General features: G+C 36.8%; 1 long non-coding RNA gene across 1 annotated transcript in view; it reads left to right on the top strand.

Annotated features, from left to right (window-relative positions):
* Positions 1–7,553: 7,553 nt before the first annotated feature.
* The window catches only part of LOC138041944 (uncharacterized), a 17,225-nt gene continuing 14,724 nt past the window's right edge, over positions 7,554–10,054 (top strand). Inside the window, exon 1 of the long non-coding RNA XR_011130903.1 lies at positions 7,554–7,839. This is a non-coding gene — a long non-coding RNA (uncharacterized lncRNA). The remainder of the gene's footprint in view (positions 7,840–10,054) is intronic.

The raw sequence follows: 10,054 nt of genomic DNA, 5'->3' as shown, positions 1-10,054 counted from the left end.
GCCCGCCCCTTCAGACGGGCCAATCAGTTTCCCCGGTTCTTAACAAATTTGGTCTTTGTAATACTGCATTCAGCACAAATGCATTTTAACATAGTTCGATCATTTTTAGTTTTTTCGTATCTTTCACTACCAGGAACACATTCAGTGACTTTCTTCTGTCTAACACAATATGATTTTACCATTATATATATAAGTTAGATATTTCTAAAATAATGTTTGATAAATCTCTCATTTTTCATTGTGTCATATATGTCGAACACTTCCAATAGATTGTAAAACGAATTTCCCTTATTCATTTCATTCAGAAAGTATAAACAGAAGTAGCCGCATGTAGACGTTTTTATATTCTGGATCTGATTATTTTGATGAAGTGGAGTCACATTCTTTCTTTTAGCATGATTTACAATCTCTTGAAATGGAGGCATACCGAAACTATCAAAATAATTTATAACGTTATCTTTAACATAAGTTACAACCCAAAGGCTTCCACTCATATATGAGGGTTCAAGATTATAGATAAACAACGCCTGTCTATGGTTATTTGGAATTCTTTCATCCCTTGACAGAATATCATCTATTGGTATATTCAAATATTTACACCATTTTATCAAATCATGATTACTTAACGGGATATCTTTATGAAATTTTGGTTTTACAGTATTGCCCCTAGAAGTGGGATGCCATTGAATGGGCTGTTCTTCCCTAATAGTAGGCCTTTTCCTGACTTTTTTTTTCGTGGTCTTTTTTTTTTAATCCTCATACCAATGGTATCATTTGACCAAGATCCATAAAAGGGGGCTGGTGGTTTGTATCCACCAATTCTTAGAGCCCCTTTACCCCCTTTTCCTTTTGATCCAATTCGTGGAGCGCCTTTTCCAGTTATCTTTTTTATAGCCTCAATAGCAAGTGGGATACCAATGCTTGCCAATAAGGTCCCGAGAAATCCGCCTGATGGTGTTTTTGTTGGTTTTATATGGACACTTCCACCTGACTTAAGGGCATTCAATATATCCTGTTTTTGTTTCGTCGATAAAAGATGCTTGTATTCTATCAGTTTATTGATTTTGTCTTGTGGTACAAGAGAACCACCTGACTGTATCCCTTTTCCAGATATTGCTTTAACCAATTGGCTAGCTCCTTCACTTGCTAGTCCTCCTAAAGCCGACAATCCCAATGTCTTTGCAATTGTTGGCGCAAATGTCCGACCTAGCGTCATAACAGAAGACAATAAACTGCCACCCACTTGCTTTGATGTTGGTTTTGGCTAATTTAATATCCATTCCTTTCATCAATCGTCTGTGCTTTTCCAACCTTTTTTTCACCATAGCTGGAACAAATAGTGTGTCATCTCCACGAAGAGAATCTTTTGTCAGTCTCAGAATAATAGTTTCCCTTTTATTGAAAGCTCTGCTCAGATTCTTTTTCTGGTTTTCCGATAATTTTACATTTATTTCATGTAATTCAGTCATATAATATATATTATATAATTTTACGGTTATAAAACATACATGAAATAAGGATATATTACTAATTTGGTTATTTACACTATAACCAATTCATTACCCACCTTGTCAATCACAACTGTTTCGTCATAGAAAACGATAGCATGTACGTTGAAAGGACTGTTGTCTGCACTGTTTGCGTTCAGTTTATACCTGAAAATCAACTGTTTCGGGTCCCTTGTTACTCTCTCTGCTTGATATAATAGATCAAAAAAGATGATTGGATACAGGCTTTTATAATTTGACATATTCAGTTGAGTGCCAGTGTTGTAATCATTCCTTCCCATCCCATAGGACATTAAATCGTTGAAAATCCTTACTTTACTCTCGGTGTCATATTCAGTTTCCGGATAGAAGACACCATTTCCATATTCCAAACGACATGATGTCAAATAACTACCATTTCCACGATTAGCATTGATATTATAGGTATCGAATTCATATGGATTCGTCTGTACATTGTTTGATTTAGCTCGTTGTAGATATTCAAAGATAGCCGTAACATTATCAATACTGGAGGAGATCTGGAAGAATCCACTGCTATGTGTTGGTGCTGACACTTCATATTTTTCTCTGCTATACGTCTATTGACTCTGAGTCAAAAAGGAACTGACAAACTTATCGTATAGACTGTCCTTTGGAGTTAATTTCAGGACCCATTGTAGGAATCTATTAATAACCACCCGGCCGTCATCGACTGCACCTAGCTTTTGAAGCAATTCGTCGTCATTCTGTAGCTGTATATTAAATTGTAACTGCATAGGCACTAGAATCCTATCCTGCAGCTCTTCGAAGAAAGAGTACCTATTTAATGGTATGACTACATTGACATTATTAAGTCCTGTCGTTAAAAGTCGTCTGGCCTCAAAACCTGTATTTTGATTAGCATTCGCTATGAAATGATTGGTATCTAAATACCAAAGACTATTTTTGGCTACTGAGCGACTATAATCGTCACTATATTCAAGGAGGTTTTTGACAAAAATAACCTTGTGGAGATTAGTGGTGTCGTACACACTTTTTTTGGTGCTTTGAATCATCATGTGATAAAGCAAACAATGGGCTCCGTTGATAACTGTTATACGATCACCACCGTAGCCTGTGCCATCAGCTAATTTTTGTACCTGGAATTGGACCTCGAAATAGGCGTTATACCAATCATACATTGAAGACCGATCATCAATTGTGAACTTATACCCATTTTTTTCTTGGTGCTGACCGTCAGCTGGGATCCGGATTACATTTTCGAGTTGGAATCGCACCAATTCATTTTTCTGTAGATATTCACTTGTTCTAAAAGACATTATATTATTATGTTAGATAATTTTGCAATTATATAGCATAATTTTTCAATATACACCATATCAATGTTTTCAATCATGTTATTCATTAGAGGACTCTACGCCTTCTTTTTATACCTGATCCTGATATCAATCTATTGAGGATCATATCAGTACTTTCCCCTTGTTGTTCAATTGCCTTTTGTCTTGTATCCCCTTTTCTCATATTTGCAAGTCTTTTCATTATTAGGTCTCCTGACTTCTCGGATATCTTTTACCTAGTCGCTCACCTGCATGAGATACTCCTGATTCTAACGCCTTTTTTGCTACAGGCTTAACGAATTTCTTAATAACAGATGACACAACACTCTTCATTGGTTTTTAGGTTTGAATATATTTTCAACGATAAGCCCTGATCCTTTGCGTTTATATACAAATTTACCAAGTTTTGGATGATAAAACGTTTTGAATTCATACAGTTTCGTTTATATTATTATGTTATATTAAATGCTTTTCAAAATCAATGAGAAAGATGTATCTGCCCCATCTAAGTCAACCGATCTTCTTTTTCCATCAGTTATGTTTATTCTGATACTACTTATAGTAGTCTTATTCACAGGATTAAATGTAACTCTTCGTGGTTCGAGGGTAAAGGAATAACTTGGTTGGCGTAAACTGGTTGAAAATGAATAAATGATGTCAGTCTCTTGACCGTCAACAAGGCTATCGTTGATTAGATCACAATGGATATTGAGTATATCAGTATCTTGTGATAAATTTGGCACTCGTGGACCGATGTTTATGTTACTTGTCAATAATGTTTTATCAAACCCAATCAATTCATTAAAATTACTTCATCTTAAATCAAGCTGATATTTCTCGGCTAATGTAATCGTAACCCTAAATGTTGTATCATCGAATTCAAGAGTGATAGGATACGTATCTCCTGTCTTTGTTATATCTTTGATATGTGTATTGAAATCAGTATAATTCCAGACTCCAGCTGGAAAAGTAATATCTTGAAATGTTGAACCACTGTCGGAGCTATATTTAATCAATTGATTCCCATATGAGGAATTTACATTGAACCATGTAAATGACATATTAACAACTCGGTTAAGACCAATAACATACTGCTTATTATTGTCTAAAATTATGGGTTTATTGAATTTTGTTGTGAAATCCTCAGGCTTGTTACCATATTCATTTTTCACTTTGTAAGGAGATAATACTATCTCTCGTTCCATTATATATAATACCGTTACATTAATTATATTTTAAAATACTGACTCATATAATTTACTGTATTGTGGTCTATTTATTGGCGACATTTTCAATAATGTGTCCAATATAGCTACTCCAGTATTACGCATCTGAATTGATGTGTTACCTGCTAAAATTTCACCAATAATCAATTCTAATTTTTTGAGAAGCTGTTTTTCGTTGTTAAAAAACATAACATTACCGCCTCTTTTGATTCCAGAACCTTTAATTTTTTTGATTTGAAAAATGTTATGTATTCATTTAAAGCGGCTCTGGCATCGTCTATTCTTTTGTTTCCCATCTGCCTCTCGGCTTCCGATATGGCCCCCTTATTGTATTGTTTTGTAACATGTGATTTGTAGCCACTTAAGAGTGGCTGCCTGTAAAAATCAGACAAATTCTTAATTTCGCGGCAAGGGTCGAAAATTCGATTTGGCTCATATTTCCATGGTAGATAGGCTAGGGCATGACAATAACTACTGGACAGTTTTTTCGGCAAAATATCCTTTTATTTGAGAGAAATATGCAAATTACCAAATTCCGTTAAAATCGCCATGTCACGCACCATTTTATTAAACAACTTTGAGAGTCTCGCATGCAAAACGACATTATTCGTCCGTCTTTAGAACACTCAAATATTTTTGTGCAATGTTTAAATGTGTGCTTGGTCGATTTTAGTGAATGTTGTGCTGTCGTTTTGGGTGGAAAATGATTAAATTTCGAAGACATGTATTTCATTCACTTAAAAGTACTTCGTAAATATAGTTAATTTTCATCATGTGCGAAACCTTCAAATGGACTAAGCTTCTGCTGGTTGAATCGTAGAAGAATGGTCTACAGATTCCTGTAAAAATTTCTTTGGGCAAATGATTGTGAGCGACGCGAGAGCTTTTCAAAGTACGTTAAAAATGCAAATATTTGCCCTTCCGTCGTCAAATATCAATTGACTGGTTACCCATATATTTTAGAAAGCGCCACATGACTTGACCCATATTAAGTTGAAGTAGACACAGAGATGATAATTTCGAAATGTTCTAACCTTATTTGCTGCATAAGGCAGATCCAAAAGCCGATTTAACGTGTTTTTCCCGCCATTCGGCACATATAAAGCAGTACAGTTTCCTTCTGTTTACACAATGTCTGATCTACATCGCCAACTGTCATCGTATTTAATGGTCAAATACCATATTTCGGCGCATCTGATCGCCACTGCATCTAACTCAGCAACGGCTGAGTCATTTGTGAATAGTTGCTCACTTCGCACAGCGCCAAAATACTACCACATCTGAACGATTGCTGCTTGAAGTTGAATACTTTGCAGCGGTTCGTCATTTGTTTGTCACGCAATGCTGTCGTCCCAGCCTAGAGGGTAGGGGTAGGGCAATTTCTATCCTGATATATACGTAACCATTTTGAGCACAAAATCTTGTTGAGTGGGAAGAGAGTAAATAAAAGAATATAAAGAATGACTATTTTCTCTTTGTCTTCTGAATTGTCTCCTGTTGTCATCTCTTACGCGACCCGCTACCTACATTGCGTAACACTTTCGGCTTAAACTCGTTCCTAGATCTTTCCGCGCTGTGCAAAAGCAGCTTCCACAAAACCAAACAGTGCAAACACAAAAAGAAGTCGTCGCAGAATTTGTTTTCGAATACTCTCGCGACAGTCGGAGACTTTTGTGCGTCTTTTGCAAAGTTTTTTTTTACTCAAATAGGTCACGTTCGATATATCAATATTCTTACTTGCTCTGAGGCTTTAGGGATAATTATTTTGTAACTTTTTAAAGTTTCTTTTGTCTCTAAATTCCCGAAAGAGACTGGATACAAAGAAGACAACACCAAATATGGATGTTTGTCCTGAAAGCCTTGGGGCCATGTTAGAATATTGACGTGGCATATTGCTTTTCGCAACATACCGGTAATCATACCGTTACCCAACCCCGGTACCAAACGCATCATCTTGCGCGCGCTCGACAACAGACATTTTTTTAAAACTGACAAATCTTCACAAGCCTCTCCCCAATTTGCAGTTTTTCTTACGCGTTCGAAGTCACCCGATCTCCGCACGGAAACAAAATGTCACAAATTAATGCCTGAAGCGTTTTGTGAGATTCCGCCATAACAATTCAGAGCTGATGAAGGAAACCTAGTACCTAGATGCACTGCTGGATAAAGAAGGCGTGGCGACCAAAGACATACAACAGAGACTAAGTAAAGCCAGACAAACTGTCTACAGGTTGCGAAGAATTTGGGACTGTAACGAAATTAGCAGGAAGACGAAAGTTCAATTGTTCAAAACAATTGTCAGAGCAGTTTTGATGTATGGCTGCGAAGCTTGGAAACTCACGAAAACAGAAGCAAAGAAGCTGGACGCTTTCCAATACAAATGCATGAAACGCATACTGAGAATAAGATGGCCACGGACCATCTCGCACCAACAAATCCAGGAGACCACAGGAGTGAACAGAACGAGTGATGAGATCAGACGCCGAAGATGGAATTGGATCGGGCATATATTGAGGAAGAACAGAGAGGAGCACTGTGTTACAGCATTGGAGTGGAGGCCAGAGGGGACGAGGAGACCACTGGTCGACCAAAAACAACATGGAGGAGAATGGTTGAAGACGAAAGACGAGTAGCTGGGTGGCAATCATGGACGACTGTCAGACCTTTAGCAGCAAACCGAAGTGGATGGAAAGAGAATGTCAAAGCCTTATGTGCCTTATGGCACGAAGAGATATAGAGATAGAGAAGGAAAGCCATACGAAAGACAAAGGAGACATTGGACTAGACCGGGAAGAGCTAGCGCGTGGTGGGACTTCTTTGTGAATGTAGTGGTATTAACTGTACATTTATTTCACATATGCACAATCCTAGGTCCAACTCGTTCTTATCGTTTTCCAACGTTTTAGTTTGGACAGATGAAACCAATGGGAAATTTAAACGTTAGTGTGGGCGAAAATATTTTGCTTCGTTTTCTTCGAGATAAAAACGCTTAAGCTTTACTGTGGCAGGGGCCCGAGTTAGAGCTCTTTCGGGGCGGGTTTCGGGGGTCTTCGTCTCATTCCCTCTTAGCATAAATCAACTAGTGGTTGAAAACTTTATCTAAATCCTCTTCACAGACACTTTGAGAACGCCAAGAGGCGGCCGTCATTAATTTTGTTAGCTGCTACACTAAATACTATCTATCACAGAATAGATAGTAGCGTAGCCAATCAAAGAACTGCACGCTGGCCCAGACTAAAAACGGATGAACATTCAACAAATTGTTTCACTTATTTTACAGTGCCCAATACAAAATATGGAAAGCAAAATACGAATATATCGACATCAAATATTTATATTTGTTTTACATTTTTTTTATTTGTTTGATTTTTTAATTATTATTATTACTATATACCCCTACCGGTGTAGCTACCTACTAAAATGATTGCATTGCGTGACGACCAAATAACGAACGCTGCAAGATTGTGCTGCGGGCGCCGACACTCTTGGGAGCAAAGGTAAAAGGTCGCAATCAAATGTAATATTTTGGTCAACTTGGTGTAGTACGTACAACACAAACAACTATCCACGAATTGCTTAGCAGTTGTTGACTTAGGTAGATGCAGTGATGATTATATGCCGCGAAAGAAGATCACAGAGTCATGATATTCGACCACTGATTACGTTGACAGTTGGCGATGTGCATTAGACGTTGTCTAAACAGAAGCAAACTTTGACCGCTTAAAGGCGACGAATCGTGAAAGAAACACGTTAAATCGGCCTATGGACCTGTCTCTTACTGCCAATAAGGTTAGAAAATTTCGAAATTATCACCTCTGTGTCTATTTCAACTTAATATGGGTCAAGTCATGTGGCGCATGCTAAGATTTACGTGTAACCCGTCAATTGATATTTGACGACGAAGGGCAAATATTTGCATTTTTAACGTACTTTGAAAAGCTCTCGCGTCGCTCACAATCATTTGCCCAAAGAAATTTTTACAGGAATATGTAGAACATTCTTCGGCGATTCAACCACCAGAAGCTTAATCCATTTGAAGGTTTCGCACATGATGAAAATTAATTATATTTACGAAGTACTTTTAAGTGAATGAAATACATGTCTTCGAAATTTAATTATTTTCCACCCAAAACAACAGCACAACATTCACTAAAATCGACCAAGCACACATTTAAACATTGCACAAAAATATTTGAGTGTTCTAAAGACGGAAAAATAATGTTGTTTTCCATGCGAGACTCTCAAAGTTGTTTAATAAAATAGTGCGTGACATGGCGATTTTAACGGAATTTGATAATTTGCATATTTCTTTGAAATAAAAGGATATTTTGCCGAAAAAACTATCCATTAGTTTTTATTATGCCCTAGCCTGTCTACCATAAAAATATGAGCGAAATCGAATTTTCGACTCTTGCCGAGTTGTGTTTGATAATTACGGGCAGGGACTCTTAATTGCTTTCTTTTTTGCCGCATCATTTATAATCTTATTTAGAAAGGTATTGGTCTTTTTGGGTGTCATTTCTGGTTGATTTAATACCTTTTCAACGGAATCATGATCCCTGATACCCATGTTATTCAAAATTTCATTACTCATATCTTTATCATCTAATGCATAATCGATCTCATCGTCGTCATCGTATTCCGGTGGCAACTCTTGAGGAAAGTACCGAGGATCGATATAAAACTCTTTATTCCCTTTCAAAAGATCTTGTAAAGATTCTTCATATGTTGGTGGTTTTGATACTAGTTGCTTAGTAGTCTCAGGTTGAATTCCTTCATCAAATAAATCACCAAGATTCATGTTCTCAACTTCATCATCAATATCAATGCCGTAATTCGGAACTTCCCCCTTCTTCTGTTGTCGTTTTTTCTTTGGAGGCATCCTCAAATTACTGTCAATAACATTATCTAATTTACTAGTCACTGGTTTGAATACCTTCACCAACGACTGCTGGCTTGTCTGTTCACCAATTTTATGTTTCGTAATTGCATTATGGACATAATTGATCTTATTCCCTAATTCAGATTTACTCTTTGCGAGTTCTTTCCACTTCAATAAACTCATTATATTATTACATTACATAAAAATGAATATCATATATAAAAAATAACGTTTAACACCATGTTGAACACCGTGTTGTACACCGTGTTATATACCGTGTTGTACACCATGTTGTTCTGAAATAATATACCCATATGATATAAATGATCATACCAAATTATGATGTTGAAGATGATGTAGTCTCGAACTTTAGACAGTTATATGATTTTATGCCTGACCGATGTTTCCGAATGCTGATTTGCGACCCATCCGGGTCGGGAAACACGAATACACTGATGCATATGATCATGGAACTGCTCTTCTTTGATAAGATCTTCCTCTATGCGAAAAACTTAGAGCAGTCCAAGTACCAGAATCTTATTGCTGTGTTCCAGCCAATAAGTGATGAGGCTGGTTATAATGTTATTGAAGCAAGCAATGATCAAATACTGCCAGTATCTGAATTAACAGACGATGGTCAGAAACTGGTAATATTCGACGATTTCGCATGTGATAAGAACCAAAAACCATTAGTCAACTATTTTATACGGGGGAGACAAAAAAAATTGCAGTGTGATTTATCTTAGTCAGAGCTACTATAAGACACCAAAAGACATAAGATTGAACTGCTCACATTTCTCTATTTATGATTTCCCAAGTGCTAATGAAAGGAGCCTAATTTGTCGTGAAAACAGTATTCCAAAAGAATTATACGAGAAAGCAACTAAAAAACCATATTGCTTCGTGTACATTGATAAGCCACGAAAATTCACAACCAAAAACTTCAATGAAAAAATATAAATTCAATTATATAATGAGTTATTCAAATGGACGATTACCATCACCATCATCTTCAACGATAAGTGAATCAATTCGTGAATTACCAGGTGTTGGTTTCAAATTGACTGATGATGGGGATTATGATATGGAAAACAAAAAATTGAGAAATGTCGCTGAGCTGCA

The sequence above is a fragment of the Montipora capricornis genome, chromosome 3 (assembly GCF_036669925.1).
Source record: "Montipora capricornis isolate CH-2021 chromosome 3, ASM3666992v2, whole genome shotgun sequence".
Lineage (NCBI taxonomy): Eukaryota > Metazoa > Cnidaria > Anthozoa > Scleractinia > Acroporidae > Montipora > Montipora capricornis.
Note: the sequence above shows the minus strand (reverse complement) of the source record. Positions and strands in the feature narration are given on the sequence as shown.